We start from the raw sequence: 17,475 nt of genomic DNA on the forward strand, positions 1-17,475 counted from the left end.
TTTCGCATTTCTAACCCGATGTTACATGGCTGACAAAATTTTATAACCTTCTCATGGCAAGTATTTTGATGTGTGACCGCGCTTATCATTATATCTGAGGTAGAATAATAATTTATTCACCTGTCAAGAAACACTAGCGTTTCTATGCATATGCCACTTACTTTTCATGCGCGCGCAAGATTTATTGTTGACGCGTTTTACGTCAGTGCAGCAAATACAATAGATTCGCGCATTAAGGGAGCGTTTCATTAACATTTTGCTGACAAGTTGTCAAATCTGACAACTTTCTTTGATTCTGAATAGCTGAAAAGCACTGCTCCCCCGGACTGCTCTTATGGTTACTGTCGGATAAAATATCCGGCAAGTTCTTTCATGAAAACGCTCCCTTGATACCACTCTATGTATGCATGTCATTTTAGAAGGGGGGGGGGGGGCGTGAGGGTTGAGGACTTTCACAAACAAATTCGTCCCCTCAAATATTATGTAAGCGCGATTTCCTTTTTCTCGCCTTGTATTAAAAGACTTCTTGAATGCACTCGCGACATTTTCCACTGTCCAAAATCTTTCATTTTGAGACTTTTTATTCCAGACATCTCCACTTTATCTCTTTCTTTCCCTACCCCCCCCCCCTCTTTTTCTCTCTCTTTGTGAGGAGATGTCCATGATCAGAGTTTCGGATGGATTAATAGTCTCTGACACCCCAAGTCATATTTTCAATTGTAGCAGGTTTGCGTCACCAACGTAACACTATATGCCCAATCATCCTGAAACATAGCACATGGGATGGATATCCTATCAGGCCTATATCAGCTTTAAATTTTCATCACGGTCAAGTGACATGATATCTTTTCAAGATCAATACAGTTAATAACATATATCATTATATAAAGTAACTCCAGTTTCGGGCAGGCGTTGTCCTTATTTTTACAGTCGCTATGATTGAATTGCCTATAAACATACAAGAATTTTGACAGGGAGAGAAAGTACTCAAAATAACCATGGAGCAAGTTCCATGAAATAACCAACCGTTTATCTTTCTCATGTAAAGGATTATAACTTCATCAAAAATATATATATTTGGGTCTTGCCGCTGTATTTTTTTTCAAACCTTATTTCTTGCCTTCATAAAACACGCACAATCATCACGATGATTAATTCAAAAAGAAATCTAGATGAATAAATACCACTTATTTCGGCTTAGCTTATAGCCATGCAAATGAGCTGAAGATGTTGCATAAAAGCCACATAGTCTGGATAATCTTATCAATTTATAAAAAATTATTGATGGACAGGTAATTACTTATTTTGAAGCTCTTATAATCTCACACGCAGGCTTCACATGATTGATTTATAAATTGGCAGTGAGAAAAGGAGAGAAGGAAGAAGTGAAAGAGAGAGGGGAGGGAGAGGATATATACGAGGGGAGAGAGGGAGTGAAAATATAACAAGACCATTCTCGAGAAATTGTCAGTAGTGATAATGATGATATCGGTGGTGATCATGGTACTGAAGAAAAAAAAGAGAAAGAGAAGAAAGTGATGAAGAATGATGCGGATGATAGTAATCGCTATATGATGGTGATGATGTTCTTGCTGGAGACAGTGATGTTGGTAATAAACTAGAATATAACAACAACGACAATATGAATTGAAACAAATGCAGGTCAGCTCAGTCGGCATGCAGGATCCAGGCCTAATTTCAAATTAATTAGCACCTAGTAATTAGATGAACTGAAGGCATTCACACACATCGTCTCAAAGCATATTTACACTGTAAACATGTCTAATTACCACCCCCAGCATTCGTTTCATTCTTCACTGATGTATCATGGATGTATTATTAGAAATAAAGATTTAAAAACAAAAAATTGGTTGTATTTTTGCGCAGAGAGAGATTGTCAAGCAATATACTGAACTGCATCTTAGGAAAAAAATGTAGGCCGGGTGATGTCGAGTTCGTGAAGAGACAAGCCGTATCTTCGGTGATATGCACTCTAAAAAATGGAATGTTTAATCAACATTTTGAAAGGTTGGAGGAGTGACAACATTTTCTAAATGTTGCATTTACCACTTTAAATGGTTCTACCCAACACTTAAAATGTTGGATTTAGCTTTATACAAAGTTGGATGTAACATTTGGAAAAGGTTGTCACTCCTCCAACCTTTTAAATGTTGATTTAACATTCCATTTTTTAGAGTGTGATAAGAGAGAACATAATTATGTTACTGAAAAAAAAATGTATCACAAAATATGAGACAGGAGTCCCCATCTCCCCCTCACACACATAAACAATTAAATTATTTTAAAGTGATTTGTCAAATTGCCCGTTTTATATTTACCACACGCAGGAAGAAAATGAAGACTATTCAAATTTCACAAACCTGATTCTTTTTTAAGTAAAACCAAATGCTATAAAAAAACATTTGTTATCATAACACATTCTTCTCCTGGTTGTGGAATAGCCTTACATTTTTCATCAAAAATGTTTCTTTTTATTAACATATTCATTTAATGCTAAAGTTCACTTGGTCAATTCCATATCATGACATTATAATTCATTCATAGCGCATAACGGCGTGCTATTTTGTCGTCTTTTGCATAACATGTAATTTAAATTGATCTAATCAGTGGCGGATAGGGGGAGGGGGCAAATCCGGCACGTGTCCCCCCCTTTATTTAGAGCAGTAATATTTTTTTGCGTAGAAAATATCGTGCATATACGCAAGTGAGTACCTTTTTTTACGTTTTTAATTAATTTATTTATTTATTAGATTTCTGGGTATGTCATAAAACTCCTGAACAAAACTGTCCCTGGAAAATCCTGGATCCGCCCAAATTTACAATCTGCAAGTTGATATGAAAACAAATTATATATTTCTTTAAAAAAACAAAACAATCCACTCAAATAACAATAATAAGTACTTTTATCTCATCAGAGGGACAATCATACATTCTATTAAAAAGTGAAGAGTTTGTTGCAATAATGAAAAAAAAGTTTGCCCTTTGAAAATTGAATCTCGGCCTATTCCATTTGACAGAAATCGACAAAGTCATTTTGTACCAGACACTGTTCTCCTCTGACAATTTTAATCTGAGGAGCTTTAAAATCGATCAACTTCAGAAAATTGTAAATTGCTAGGCTTGGAAACAGGCAATGCAATGAATGCTTAACACTGGAAAAAAATATTGAGTAAAATTTTAACCAGGACGGGGGTAATTATGTGTCCAACCAATTTGGGGCAGTATTTTACCAAATGCGGGAAGCATGTTGTCCAGTAAGGTTAAAAAACAAGCAGCAATTACGTTAGAATGGGCAAAATTTTCATCACACTGGATAAATAAATATGCCCAAAAGAAATGCCCAATGTTGGTTGAACACATAATTACCCTAATGGAGCATTTTTACCCGATATTTTTTAGTTTTAGAGTAAAGCATGATATAAATATATTTTGAAGTTGAGCTCTTCTTTCTTTTCACGTTCTTGTCAACACGACAAATTGAGATCTTGTGTAACTCACCTAGATTCAGTAGGAGGCCATACAGACACAGATCATAAATAAATCTCAATCACTTCCTCGCTAAGTAACCTAATAGAGCATATAGAAATCAAACTCATTGCCAGGTTTCTCCATTTTATACCTTTCCAGGGTAGGGGCTCATTTTCACCCTTATCCAGGGCACTGTATGGGGGCTCATTTACATTATTCAAAGGTATATATATAGCTGGGGGAAGTGAATGCCTGGATCAGCTCGGATTCGCTATTCCCCAAGAGCTACCGGCAATATCATATACTCCCCATGCCCTCACAGACCTCATCCCTGCAGCTTTGTTTGGTGGTGGTGGTGGGGGGGTAGGGGTCACGTAAACTCACCCTCTTTGCCCCCTTCCCATAAACAGTGTCTCTCCATTCTCGATCTTATCAGGGATATCCCCCATTTTTAAGTGATAGTATTCCAGTTTTTGCATTTTAAAAATAATTTCCAAGGAAATTGGTACCTCCTATGAAAAGAAAAAAAATCCGTCTTTTTTCATAATGCCTCATGTTAAGGGAAAAATGAGAATTTGTTTCACAGGACAATGAGGAGAAAAATAGAATATTTCATATTTCATATTAAAAAAATGCAAAAGAAATAGTGAGTGAGTGATGTCATCAGTCCCCTCATTTGCATACCGACCAGGACGTGAACTGTTTTGTGAAATTAAGCGAAAATTAAGAATGTCATAACTTTCTTATTTTATATTCGATTTTGATGAATTTTTCAACGTTACACTCTTAAAAATGCTGGGCAAAATACTGTCCTCACGACAATTGGTTAAAACTTTATCCAAATCTGGGTAGTTTTAAACCAATCTTTGAGTGAAAATTACACAGTATTGGTTGAAACAAGGAGATATCACCTATATCTCTTTGGTTGAAAACTACCCAGAGTTGGATAAGGCGCGTCAGCCCACACCTTCATAAACGAGTGCAAAAATGTCAAAAGACCATTGTGATTCTGACTTTCTTCATGGTCAGCCCCCCCCCCCACTTTCAAACCTTTCCGCGACCCATGCCCTTTAATTGCAAATGAAAATGTCGAGATTAAAAAAAATCATGGCATGACTAGGGTGGTTAAAACCAGGGGCGGATCCAGGATTTTCCAAAAGGAGAGGGGCACATTTTCCTAATGAAAATTTGGCGAGCACAAAAAAAATAATGGCTATGACTCTCAAAAGGTGGGGCGCGGGCCGGATTTACCCCTCCCCCCTTGGATCCGCCACTGGTTGAAACAATGTAAGCACTGCCCCGTCAGTAAAATAAAAAAATAGAGCCATGCAATAAAAGACAATACGAGTATTTTTATACCCAATTTGATATTATGGATGGTGAGCCCCCGGCGCCACAGTTTAAGGGTGTGTTTACAAATCATATACTTTCCTCCATTGTCAAGAGTCATCCTCGGTTTTATGTTATAACTTAGAGTGTTTAATCATAAGCAATAATGATATGAGGCTAAGACGGTCATGAAAAAAATAAACTGAACTAACTACATTCATGGTATGGAAATGGTTACGAGAAAGAGTGATTACATTCGAGCAGGAAAAGTTCATTGGAAATACGGTTCACCATTCCAGATGTAATGCCACGTGCTTTCAAATCCAGTCCAATTCTGCTTTCACTTCGGGATGAAAGAGGGATCAGATGAAATGGCAAACAGATTCTCACCGGGGTATTTATATTCTTTTACTTCATGTCCATGTTGGCAATCAAATCATGAATATTGTTGAAATAATACCATTTGGCTGTGACTGATATGATGACACCATTATCTATCGATAAGACACGTTTAGTTCGATTTAATTATGTTCGAATTTCATTTTTTTTACTGAAAGGGGGTATAATTAGAGACCGCGCCTTAATTAATGCACTAAAAGTGGCGTTCTAAACAAACTTCGTCAGGAAGCGCAAACGTTTTCACACAACTATAAAATATAGACCTTAAGGGATTATTCTGATGATAAAGAAATTAACCACACTTTAACCCCCCCAAAAAAATCTTTAACAATTATCTATATTAATTACGAACTACCTTTTCGTCTCCTTAATTCAGCTATATAAATTCCTATTTAAATCGCAGATTTATGGAAGAGGCGCGAAGGAATACAGGATTTTGGTACCTGGGTAAGATTCTTCATTGAAATGAGTAACCAGTTGAAAGTTTTCTGTTTTTTAAAACTAGTGATATCGTTAAAAGCTGTTATCGACTCTAATAAGTGAAAGCTTTTTAAAAGTGTCAAAGAATTTTCACTCAGTGAAAGAGAAACTGTGTTCAATCAGACATTTTGAATCAAGATTAATTTATTACTAAAGTAATTAAACATTTCCCATGACGGTGCTGTTGATGATGATTGCAATAATATTATTATTGATAATGATAACAATAATGATAATATTGATGATGATGATAATAACAATCATAATAATAATAATGTTAGCAATAATAATAATAATAATGGTAATAATTTTCGTAGTAAATTAGAATAAGAAGAAGAAGATTTAAAAAAAAAATGATGATGATAATGAGAAAAGTTACGATGATACATTAAAAAATAAAAACTATTTTGGGAATAGGATATGTTATTTCATTGAAAATGCAGTATTATTCTTTATTGGTGAATGTGGAGTAAAAATAAGAATAAGCATTCCAGCATGCGTTGGTGAATTATTGATTTACATTTGATTTGTCATAGGAAGTAAATGTAAAAATAATTGTTTTGATAAGAAAGATAATATTCTGTAGCTAATTGCTCCTGCTGTGATAACCCTGGAAATCCAATCATTCTACTGGACCACAAAAAAAAACAGTCACATGGATAGACACATGATTCTCAAGTCCATGGGCTGTATAGTTGTTTGCCCTTATTCTGACGAAGCTTTAAGTATGAATAGGATGTCTTTTCCTATATAAAGCTTACCTGCTTGAGCTGAGAGTTTGAAAACATTAACAAGTTACAATACAGGTGGATTTCCAACCTACTCTGCTTCATTTTCATGGCAGAAAAAAAAGTAATTTGAAATATTATGAAATAACTTTGAAAGGGGATCATTTTGTTCTTATCTCAGTGTAAACAGACGCCCCCATTTAGTGATTATTTTCATAAATTATGCATTTAAATTATATTCGAATTCAGAGAGGCTCGGTTTATTTTCATGAGAATGGTTATGAGACTAAATCCGTTCATTTCCCTCGTTCTTGTTTCTTTGATCCATTTTCCCAGTAATTTCACACCAATCTGCAGATACTGTTGTTTGGTGCTTTGCATAGAAATATAGGCCATTATTCATGAATGCATTTAAATAATTCGGATAGGCCTATGGGTCGTTACAAGCTTTGTGTTTGCTTGAAGTTTTATTTCCCCCATTCTTATAATTTATTTTAATTACATGTTTATTTTGATTTATTGAAGACATGATTTGTGAATAATTTTATGTTGTAGGTCTCAGTAGCGTAATGAACAAAATCTTTGAGGGGCAGACATTGCGGATAGGGCAACATTTCTGTTAAGCTTCGAGCGAGCGAAGAGAATGAGCAAATACGTTTAACCTTTTAATAAAAAAAAGAATCAAATGTTTGGATACGTTTGGGCAGAAGAAATCGAAAGAAGTGTTGGTATATTGTAGAAGGTTTATCATTCAGAGAAGATTCTAAACAATAAGGCCCGTATTCTGAAGTCAGGTTTAACCTAGATCATGGTCTAACTCTGTGCTAAAATTATAGGAAGCCAAAGGTGTCAAAATTGTTATCAAGTTGTATGTTTCTTATGTTTACTGTGCTCTTTCCTGATTAGTTGATAGTGAAGACAATCATCTATTTATACTTCCTAGACAATCATGAATGATTTGAGAGCCAAATGAGCTGAAATATGATATCTCTACCATTAGTGATTTATGTAACAATTGGCTATCCATACTTAAACTGCGACTTCAGAACTTGGAATACGGGCCTAAGTGTTTGATTATTGAGACACTTTATCAAGTCCAGTGGCGGCATCATGGGGAGACGAAATGAATGTTGAGGAGCAGGGGGTAGGGGCAGGCAAACCAAATCGTGTGTACCACAAAATCATCATTCAGGAAGTGAGATGACAAGGACTGGTTCCTTTGGTGCCGCCAATGACCATGTCCCTCCGATACTAACTAAGTTGATCGGTCCTCTGAGTGTCTTGTGCCTACTTTCTAAAACTTCAGCAACCATGATTGTTTTTTGTCTTATAATAAAAAATAAATAATCATTTTATTCGCTTAGCCATGGTTGAGATGTACTAAAAAGGTCAATGGTCGATTGGGAAGTTAGTTTGAAAACTATATTCTGATGATCAGCACGTAAAGAGCCTTACTAAGGTCAGATGAGATTCTCTGTTGATCTCTGCAGATGGATAATTGGCTGACTGCTTCATCTATCCCCCTTTTTTTTACTGATTAATTTTTTTTATTTTTTCTAATTATTATGCATGCAGAAACTCTCGAGCTAAATCCTCATCTGTTTTTAGTCGACTCGAGGGCATGAGACCTTCTCGCAACCTTATTACTATTATTACTTCTAATTTTAATTATATAACTCGTAATTTCGAAACGTTGCCCACATGTTTACAGTGACGTCATCGTTAATGAAGAACACGACACCGATTACGTTGCCAATATCATTTTCGGAGAGCAAATACGCACGTCTTTATTAGCTATAATTTTGTGTTATAGTTATTTTAAAAAGTATGAGAGGATCGTGATACTACCAGTAGGCCTACGACTCTAGCAAATATAAGAAGGCCTGTACTAAGGGGCCGCGGAACAGTTTTGGAAGATAGTTCTCATCCCCATATTCACCCCTTCTGTGTGCATTGTACGTTAAAAGGTTAGAGGAAATCTGGGGCGCGTTGCATAAAATTTTTGCCATCAAACACTCTGGCAATTAGATTTTTCAGTGTGTTATTTTCAATGGCATAATTTTGTTTGCCAGATTACTTGTTTATTTGCCATATTTTTTATGGCAAAAGTTTTATACAACCAGTCCCTGAAGTGCGCATTTAAGCAATTATGACCCTAGCTATAATTCTCCTAAATACTTAATTATACATCAGTGATAAGAGAGGGAAAATAAGAGGGGGATTTTATCGTACATTTTAACACCTTTCCTTCAAAATCATCGTGAAATATGAGAAGAGACTTGCCCATTGCATATTCATGAAGACATGCATAGAATTGTTCATCTTAATAACGGACGACTTAAAATATCATTATAGCTTTGTTATTCCTTGTCTGATTTCGATGACATTTCAATGTATTGTTCGTGTGACTTTAAAAAATCATAATATTTTCAGCAAGGAGTTTTAACTAATTTCCAAAAAACAATTTGAACAGTTTCGTTCATCTCCTCGTGCAACAACGAAATAATGAAACTATTCAGAAAGACAATAATGAGCCGTTTCTTGATAACATTTATACTTTATACACTTCATTATTTTATTAGTATTGCAAATATAGCATCATATAACACAATTGTGAGTCTGATAGTTGAAATTATTAATCTCTAGTTCATAATAGATATGACCGACAACAAGCAGTGTCACATCGACACGAGGTTAACATCATTACGGTTGCTATGGCAACATAACCACAGCTTAATTACTTTGAGATTATATTGACAAAAATACCATAGTCAGGCGATCAATAAAGGTTAACGATTTTCACAGACGATTGCACGACATCAGATATTCGATAATAGTGTCATTACACACACGATATTGTTTTATGAATGTCCGCACTAACATGATGTCGACATATCACAATCATAATACACACTCTATCACAATCGATATTCCACAGATATGCAAACACCGAGAATCAAACTTTAATGCAGTGACGTACCTGAAAAATCTGACCAGAAGGGTAAACATTTTCCAAGAGGTTTGAAAAGAGGTATCAAAATTCTATCAACAGGTACTGCTGCCACCGTCATTATATGACCTACATCTCGCTTTACTGGGGAGCGTTTCATGAAAGAACTTGTCGGACGTTTATCCAACAAGTCCCATTTTATCCGACAGTTAATATAGTAACAGTGCCTCTCAGCCAATCAGAATCAAGGAAAGATGTCAGATCTGACAACTTGTCAGACAAACATGTTGATGAAATGTTCCCCAGGCCTATTAGTCCAAAGTTGCCCCAGATGATTTTTTTTTCATTTGTTGAAAAAATCACAAAAGATGATTTTTTGCCCCAGATGATTTTTTTTTCATTTGTTGAAAAAATCACAAAAGCTATTGATAACTTTGAACATACAGTAGGTGTTTTTCTGGACCTCTCCAAGGCCTTTGACACTATAAATCATGAAATACTACTATACAAACTTGAAAATTACGGAATCCGTGGAAAGGCCTTGGAGTGGTTCAGGAATTACCTAATAAACCGTAAACAGTTTGTTCACATAAATGAACACAATTCTTCTCTACTAAAGGTTAATTGGGGTGTTCCTCAAGGCAGCATACTGGGCCCACTTTTATTTTCGATCTATGTAAATGACATTCACAATTCTTCGACAATGTTATCTTATATTCTTTTTGCAGATGATTCAAATGCACTTTATTCTCATCCTAATCCCGATATTTTAGTCAATATATTGAACATTGAACTGGAGAAGCTAGTACAATGGATAAGATCTAATAAATTGTCAATCAATGTACAAAAAACGAAATGTATGCTTTTCAGCAATTCTTTAGATAAATTACCATACGATATTAAATTGGACAACGCTGACATTGAAGTGGTCACTACAACAAAATTTTTAGGTCTGATAGTAGACAACAATTTATCTTGGAAAACACACATTGATTTTATATGCCGTACAATTTCACGCAATATTGGTGTTATAAATAAGGTCAAGTTTTTTCTTCCAACTTCCTCCCTAAAAATGCTTTATTCAACATTAATTTTACCCTATCTAAACTACGGGATAATTGTCTGGGGAAATACACATACATCATATCTAGAACGAATATTACTTTTACAGAAAAAGGCATTGCGCGTTATTTTTAATATATATATATAATATGTTATTTTTTAATATGCTACCATCAATCTTTGATTCTTCGTTTAATAAAAACAAAACTATTCATAAATACCCTACACGTCAATCCGAGGAATTTCATTTTCCTCTACCCCGGACAATTCTTGCCAAATCCATCTTCACTTTCGAAGGCCCTCGACTTTGGGGCACTCTTGATAATACTATCAAAGATTCCCCAAGCCTAAATTCTTTTAAATTTAAGTTGAAAAAGTTTCTCCAAGATACTCGTTAGTTTTTTTTAACTCTTCATCACTCATACATTATATTTTTCATATATACTCAGCACTACGAGCTGTGAAATATGATATTTTTCGTTTTCCTGTTCTGTAAATTCGCCTTGAGTGTTGGGGCAAGAATCTGGAGACCACTGATCTTGCTATTTTCTCTCATTTTCTATTTCCTTTTATTTCTTTTAAATTATTCATTCAGATAGATTTAAGTTCAAATGTCTACTATGTTGGGTTTGTGTTTTGTTTATATTCTTCATACGTGTGTTATAGGAGGCTGCATCCTACAAGCTTCGCTTTTTAGCAGCCTCCTCCGTTTCCGACCTGTTATCTTGATTATTATACATAATAAGTTTCTTTGTTTTATTGATTATAATTATAATATCAAGATGTATGTAACAAAACTATTGTAAATGTTAATGATTGTTGGAAATGGAAAATAAATGAAATGATTGTACTTAACCCTGGAAATAATTTAGTTACATTTATTACAAAATGAATTAACATTGAATCTTTCTTATGCTCTTTCATTATGTTATCATGCATGTTGAAGAAACTTATTCAGTTATCATTCTGAGACAGTTAAGAATGATTGAGTGACGGATGAGCTGATATCTTGAACCTGTAGAGTTAAAGATTTGTGTCACAACTGGCTTTCCACACAGTTAAACTACAGTTGTAGACTTTTAACATAGTTTAAACTACAAACCTGCGTTCAGAATACTGGTCACTTGGTACAAACAATTGCAAGAAGAGGTCGAATGACAATAAAAAACAATAATAATTACAATCATTTGTTTATTATATAATGACAATCACCATGATGAGGTGACTTTGTGAAAATAAATAATGACTTAACTGCATGTCTGGAAATTAGATATTTTCAAATTTATCGTTCACTGGGACTCATGATTAAATACGTCAGGTAATACAATGTCAAATTATCAGAAAATTATAAGATCGGACACTCTTATCAACTTTTCGTATCTTACTACGATTATGACCCAGGTATGAATACAACAGCTTTACCCCCCCCCCCCCCCTCCAAAAGACAAATTGTGTTGTACGAGTAATTTCACATCGATATAAGAACACATTACATAACACTTAAAACACGACATCCGGTAGCATGAATGATACAGTTCTCCATACTTTAGGTATAACCAAAAGGTTTTAGTATTGTTATCGATATTGTGAGCTTTATTTTTAGACATCATTATGCTATGATGTTTGCTATGTCCAAGGACAGAAAAAATGCGATATCATCTCATATATTCAAAAACTTGCAGAACTTTAGTCCACTCTACAAAAAAATAAATACAGGTTTAGATAGATCCATGGTTTGGGGGTTTGTCGTTTACCACCAAGAAAGAAAACGTTCAATAGACACTGATGGAGTGTTTTATTATCAAGAAACTCTTAAATTTCCTTGATAAACGATTTGTAGAACAATGACGGTACAAGGAAATCATTAAACTTCTTTATTTTCTATTTTCTTATGATAAGGAATAAAAAAAAGTTATCAGCACCATTCTATTCAAAGAGCGTATATTCACAATCTTGGTATAAAAAAGATAAGTACTTCCACACATATTTACACAAGTCATCATATAAACTAAAAATGGAGACAAGTGAATTGTTTTCAAGACCATGAGACCGTTTTACAGTGGCTAATAACTATGGTGAAAATTCTATCATGGCCACTGTCATGGGAAAATTGCTTAGCAGCCAAACATTATCAAGGTTCCCATGATAAAAGTTACCTTGGTTTAAGTTTTTGTGAAACAGGCTCCATGCATATATGGTGTATGATATACTGTTATTTGTTGACCATGATTACTTTTCACTGCTAGGCAATATAATGTTGAAAGTTGAGCACAGTGATAGAAGGGAGGTTTCGCAACAGCTACACAGACGCTTTCTGAAACGTAGAGAATCCATTGTCAAAGGCCCTTTCATTACACAGGAGACTTTGTCGAAAATCTGTGAATCAAAACATTAGTATCATCCTTAACTTTGGACACACAATATGTTTGCAATTTTTCGTTAGCATAGAATTTACAGCGATCAGCTGTCCCTGTCCACAAAATTTTGACAAAGACCTATCCGCTGTTCGTTGTGATTTGGCGGACATTTTCAACAGATTAGCTATGTTCTAGAATCCGTCCCATGCAGTTGCAATTGCGAAAACTCGCTATTGTCGCTGCAGTCCAGACCGATCAAAACTTGTTTGTTATTTTGAATGATCCATGGTCTGTCGATTTGCAATCCGCAACGTGCATTAGAACTCCGGTGGATATCAAAATTGGTCTGTCAGTAAACAAAACCAGAACGACTCTACCTTGACCTCCTTCAACAATAATGACCTAAAGAGACCGACATCAGGGTAAAAAAAGAAGGGAAAACTAGTGATGTATTAGTTTATTTGTCAATTCACTAGTGAATAATGTGCTTATCTTTCAAGCGAATGTCTTTGAGTACGGTTCCGGACTCTAGCCCAGAGATGATGGTGATACCGTTACACATGATCTTCGGTACAACCAAGATTTCCCGTTTCCGGGTCGGCTCTACCAGTGATTAGGATGAGTAGTAGACACATGGAGCATTCTATCACTCTCTGAGTGGTCTCGAAGGCCAACCACCGCCAGGGCTGTGGGCTGTCCTCCGACTCTGACCTTGAACTAAACGTGCTGACTGCTGCATAGAATTTCATCAGGATGCAGATCCCACCAATGAGGGAACAGACGCAGAGGAGACGAGCAAAACTGCGGAGAAGACCGCGGTCGACGTTAAGCGGAGTTCGCGAGAGATCTCGCGTGATCTTACAAGCGATGGAAGCATAGCCAATCATCACGATGGTCCCCCAAGCGATGAAGATTACCTGGCATAGCACCAAGAGAAAAATACTGCGCTGACTGTACATGACGGCCCAGTCAGCAGTCACTACCAATGCGGTGTATCCCAGCAAACAGCACCCCATTCCAATACCATGTTTGTAGCTCGACGCGAGCGATTTCCCGCGATGGCATGCGTTGGTTGTTGCCAGGAGCACGGCTAACAGAACCGTAAATGCCCCAATTAAACAAGGATAAGCTAGAGACCACAACACCTTGGCTACAATGGGCGGGAAGATTTTCCACGAGTTATAGGCGTCGGTAAACAATATAAACGACCGTAGAAGGCTGAAGAGGCAGATTGCAATGTATAAACCAAGCTTCAGCTGGTACCCGTTGGACATCCTTGCCGCTTTGAAGGAGTATAGCTTCAAGAATCGGTATGTTGAAAATATTGTAAAGAGCAGGAAAATGGTTGCGAAGCCATAGACGTGGATGTTCCAGGTGGACTTCCAGACGATGCGTGCTTCTTCCCAGTCGGGTACGGGTTCGCCCCGTGGTATCGGATCGAACGGAGAGGGTTCAGGCTCAGCCGTAGATAGGCTATCCATTTCAGGAAATTGATTGACTGACATTGCGATTTTGCACTAATCTATAACATTTACCAATTTTAGACTGATGATGACTTCGTTATTGTACTTGCAAGAAAAGTAAAGGCGATTGTCCATTGTTTTGTTGAAATATCATGAAGTTTTGTTATTGTCAGGCAGTTTGTGGTTATGGGCATTGAAAATTAAAGATTAAAATGTTATGCGAACACTATAGCTATCACAATCATCTTCTCAAAGCTGGTTTCACAATCCATTTTAAAAATGCATAACTGATTTGAAATGCAGTAATACGAAGGTATTCTCACTTTGATCATCAATGCCAAATCAAAAGTGTGCAATTAAACGCAGGCGTTGATATACCACAATCTCACAGAGGCGAAATGATTACACGAGTATCACCCGCTTGGTCACTTGAAGCAAGTCCTCTATCTGTAAGCTTTAGAAGTGAGAATACGACAAATTGCAATGTATCAAGATATCAATGCGACCGCTGTCACATTTTGACGTCAGGACACGAAGAGGCGAACAAGAGCGGTATAAGCTCGTCCGACAACACCGTCTGATCCTAACCACCAATAACATGAATGCATGAAGCTCACGTCGGCCTTCGTCAGTTCACTGGCATCTCCCCCGACAGTAATTTAAAAAGTCCAACCAATTTAGCGAGAGTGGTAGGGACAAATATCATGACCAGCCAACCGTATCACTCGTCCCATCCACTTGTGGTTAATTTTCACGGCTATTTATGAAATTATACATTCAGATGGTCTCCTTTGTGTTAATGCTAATTGCGGCTCCCTTGTCTGCATTGACTAATATATTTTTAATATCGATGAACTGTTGGCAGTCGTTCGCGTTTCATTTGAATGATGACATGAAAGTCACGAATGCATGGTTGCATTGGTAATGGTTCGATCTTTATCAAAGTTCTGTCTCACTCCAAACATATATACATGTGCATATATATTTCTATGTAGTATGGGCCTGCTTTAGCAACCTGTCACCTTTCCCCCCTTAACTCCGTAAATGACTTCAAGTTCACTCCACCAAATCGAATATATCTTTATACTACCTAGAAAAAAGTAAATCCCCTAACCTTAAAAAGCAGGATGTTTATAGACTGATATAGAGTCCAGCTAGACTTTAATAATAGAACAATGATTATGTAGGGCAAGATACAAATTCGTAAGCATCAGTGAATGCTTTGACACAATGAGCTGGTTAATTTTCCAAACAAGGAACTCATCAGTTTTTTTTCTTCGAAGTCTTGATCAACCTGAAAATCCCCTATACTGTAATACGAGAGAAAAAAACCCCTTTAGGACTGAAAACCACCACTCCTTCGAGCACGTGACAAGTATCGATGGCGCGCTCTGGGGTTTAAACAATTTCTAGGTTTCTTGATCGTCTGCTCGAGCACGTGAAATTACACGCCGTCGTGGTAGCAGTTATTTACGTATATATAGTCTGCTCATTTTCTTTCTGTTGTTTCTTTTTATCATAAGACAGATTGTTTGAAATTAACTTTTAAATTGTTCAACAGATATTATTACTGGAGGAAGGATGGATCGCGAGTTACTAAAAGTCAACGTTTTAAACCAGTATATGATCAACACACATAGACCTATATTTCCAAGATTAGACTCTGTTGACCAAAGCGACCGGAAATGAATGTCCAGGAGTACGTACAGTATATACACACTGGAAGGGTAAAATTACTTAGAAAGATGGAGATATTATGCAAAGACTATATGCGGCACTGCAGTGGAAAAGTTAATACACCTCTTAAAAATGCAATTTTTCAACAAGAAAAGTTTTACGACTCAAAGATGAATGTTTATAGGAATATATAGATACCACAGTATATAAGATAGCTTTGAATTTGGTTCAGTTTTGTTTTATGTTTTATTTTTCCGTATTAAAATTCAAACGATGCACAAAGTAATGGAGAATTACAACTGAGAATGTTAACGTAATGAACACTTACGAAAATATTCATGCTTTTGTTCTTAGAGGTCAAAATGGAGAACGCAGTAATTTCATATCTACTAGAGATAAATAATGAAATTATAACTCTAAGATGATTTAATATTCTAGCAGTGTGAGATACTTTCCCTCGTGATTTAGAAATAATCCCAAATAATTGCCAGTTTAACGAACAATGGATTTTGTTATACGATTGATTTTAAGGTTTTAGAGTTGTTCACCTTATTGTTCGAAGTATGGTCGATTTATTATTTAACATGTGGGCGTTCAATTTCCAGTGGAGCACATACACAAGTCACATTGGCGAACTGCATGGTGTGGCTGTTGTTGTTTTATGAGGGGGGGGGGGTGGGTGGGCGACTGGGCGGGACTGGAGCCTCCCTTCCTATTTTGCCCAGTTCGTGAGAAAATTGTGTCGTATATAATATTGAACATGACATAGTTTCACTGATTTTTTTTTAGCGTTCGGCTCACTTAATTATGTGCATATGTACGTAGCAAATTGATGAGAGAATGAATTATACTTTAAAAAAATATAAATGAAAAATACACACACACACGCCCACCCTCACACACACATATATATATTTATATATATATATATTTATTATATATATATATATATATATATATATATATATATATATATATATATATAATATATATGTATATATATATATATATAATGTGTGTGTGTGTGTGTGAGGGTGTGTGTGTATGTACAAAAACTGAATCATACTTTCATATACTCATGGATTGCATAAAAGTTAAACCTCTTTGGCAATTTTGTATTGATCATTTTTGTTTAGCTGAATTAAGAACTTTAAATTGGAGGGAAATATTCTTAGGATTACCTGGAAATTCTAGTAGAATTAAATGTGTCAATTCTGTTATTCTTTTCATTAAATATGCAATTTTTAATTCCAGAGCTGAAGGCCGGGTACCGTCATTTATTAAAATACACAAATATATTACGGGTTGTATAGAAGAGGAAAGACGCCTGGCAACGAAGTCAGGCAAGTTAAGTTTACATTTACAGAAATGGGATGAACTGAAGGTGAAAAGGGATTTGAATGTGAACAGGTAGGATGTGTCTAGTGTGGTGCGAGTGTGAATCCTGGTGTGAATGTTGATGATTTTCTGTTTTTTTTTTCTTTTTACTAGTTCTTTTCAATTTCCCCTTCTCCTGTATTAATATGATTTGCAGTTTTTTT

This window comes from Lytechinus variegatus, chromosome 2 (assembly GCF_018143015.1).
Source record: "Lytechinus variegatus isolate NC3 chromosome 2, Lvar_3.0, whole genome shotgun sequence".
In the NCBI taxonomy this organism is placed as follows: Eukaryota; Metazoa; Echinodermata; class Echinoidea; order Temnopleuroida; family Toxopneustidae; genus Lytechinus; species Lytechinus variegatus.